The sequence below is a fragment of the Myotis daubentonii genome, chromosome 10 (genome assembly GCF_963259705.1).
Source record: "Myotis daubentonii chromosome 10, mMyoDau2.1, whole genome shotgun sequence".
Classification (NCBI taxonomy): Eukaryota; Metazoa; Chordata; class Mammalia; order Chiroptera; family Vespertilionidae; genus Myotis; species Myotis daubentonii.
In genome coordinates, this window is record NC_081849.1 from 34497771 (window position 1) to 34500468 (window position 2698).

Below are 2698 nucleotides of genomic sequence, written 5' to 3' on the forward strand. Positions count from 1 at the left end.
TCAAAGCCTTGGTAATATAACCAATGTTTCCAAAAAGAACAGATTCTTATTCAACTTACATAAATAATTATACTGCCATAAAAACAGGAATACTAAGAGTTTCCAAATTCTGGAAAAATCAGGTAGGAAGGAAAATATAATATTTTGATTCTGCTTACGAAGGTATAATTTACTAAATTGCTGTAGGTTATAGGTGAAAAAAAGTTTGCTTATACATGGAAAACAAAGATAACAAAACCAGTAATATTGCATATAAAAGTCATAAAGATTATAATCATCCTCATCAGTTTATTCAGTTCCATTTTATTAATTCTTGTTGACCTTAATCTTTTTTGTTAGCAGTTTTATGAATCTAGTTTTTCCTTAGACTTCTGAAAATCCTCACCCAGTTTAATGATATGATCTGAAAGTCTAACAGAAACCTTTATTTTAAAGTAAGTGTGAGAGTCCTCCCTGAATCTCTCTGAAGGTATTTGCAAAAGTAGTCAGAGTAGGACAATGACTTACTGTAAATGACAAAGACTTAAAATGATGTGGTTAAAAATATGATTACAATGTAATTGACCAAAAAAATGTGCTTTTCTCTATAACACACAAAATTTTAAAATAACAGCTATAACTACAAATGAAAACATTATATCAGGACATTTTAAATTTTTACTGGGGGGCAGAGTAGGGGCTTGGAGGAAGGAGGAAATGAGAGATACCTGTACTACTATCAAAAATATATATTAAAATTTGAAAATTTGTATACAATTCCTAGAACATTTTAATAACAATAGTATATGAATACATATACAACATAAGTATTTTTTAAAATAGTTCCCATGTGATTTTAGCAGCTCAAATAGTCCTAGTTAGTTTAATTTCATCCTTTTACTAAAAAATATATATCTTTTAAAATATTTCAGGAATAAGTCTGAAAAATATCAAAGTTATTTTCATGTTAAGAAAAATACTATTTATTTTTTTAATTTTTTGAAGTTTGTCAAATATATTAAAACACTTGGTCAAATAGGATTATATATCACTGTAAAACACTACTTAGTTATAAATTTAATCATGGAAACAAAGATTTTGAAAGCAAATATAGAAAGTTAAATAGCTGTTAGCAAAATTTAGCTCTTTTAATGTTAAGAAAACTCAGTTTGGCTCTTTTAATGTTGTGAGAAATGGCTCACCTGTCCAAATTTCGAATGATGGACTAGGAAACAGAAGCATGGCGAAAATGAGACTTTTAATAAGACTCTCCAGAGAGGGCACCCATTGTGCAGGAAAACACCCTTGGGGCAGGGAATATAGCCTACTTATTTACTCCCTCCCCCAGTTCCTCATTGGCTGAATAACATTTGGTCACCTATTTCCTTATAGGTCGCCTAAGTCTTGCTGTCTCCCATTGGGTTATTTTAAAAATGGTCTGGGCCTTTTCTAGTTGCCTCCACCTCCCTTTGTCTCTAGGGCTGCTGGCCACAAGTTTGACATGTGTGGTCTAGGGCAGTGGTTGGCAAACCGTGGCTCGCGAGCCACATGTGGCTCTTTGGACCCTTGAGTGTGGTTCTTTCACAAAATACCACGTGCGGGCGCGCACATACAGTGCCGATTAAAACTTCGTGGCCCATGCACATCAGTCGGTTTGGGGCCTGGGCGAGTCTATTTTGAAGAAGTGGCTTTAGAAGTGAGGGGCGATGGAAGATGCAGCGCAGGTGGGCCACGGGATACACAGCGCGGGAGCGGGCGGGGGCGCTCAATTCATGCACGAGTTGAGTGAGCCAGTCAGTCAGCAGTCTCATGTGCAGTGTTTAGTGCTAGTTGCGTCCGCAAATTGCGCGTGGGTGACAAAAGTACCTACTCAAAGCATAAAGTTACCTGTATTTTTCCAACCAGCTGCAAATCCTACAGGTATTTTTGTCATCAATTTAAGAATGTAATTCTTTGTGTTGGTGGCTTTATTATTATAAAATGAAACATTTTTTTAGGTGTGTTGAGATGGTTTGGACATATAGAGAGGATGAATGAAAGGAGATAGACGAAACAAGTATACAAGATGAGTGTGGATGGGAGAGTTGGAAGGGGTCGACCTCAGCGAATGTACCTCAATCAGATTGAGGACGATTTTAGCAAAGGCCAGCTTAGGAGTACCCTAATTAAGTTAATAACAATGTACCTACCTATATAGTTTAAGTTTAAAAAATTTGGCTCTCAAAAGAAATTTCAATCATTGTACTGTTGATATTTGGCTCTGTTGACTAATGAGTTTGCCGACCACTGGTCTAGGGGAATCTTCCTAGGACATGTGCTATCAGCTACAGGTACAGCTCTCATGCTCTGCTCTCTCCACCCCCACATCCTGTTTGCCCTAGGAAAATTCAATAGCCACCTGGCCACATGCTGTTTCTTTTCTATGAAGATAAATCAGAGGCATTTTTCTTATAATGTCAATTTACCTATGCAATCAAAGACCTGATGATAAAGAACAATGGAAATCACAAAATCTTTGCTTTCCTATTATAATCTTTTATTAAGAACATAGCAATCATTCAGGATAACTTTGCCTTTTAGAGGTAAAAGAACATTTTTATTTTTACACTAGAGGCCCAGTGCACAAAAATTCGGGCACTCGGCTGGCGGGGGGTGGGGGGCGTCCCTCAGCCCAGCCTGCACTCTCTCACAATCCGGGATCCCTCAGGTAGGGTCCCTA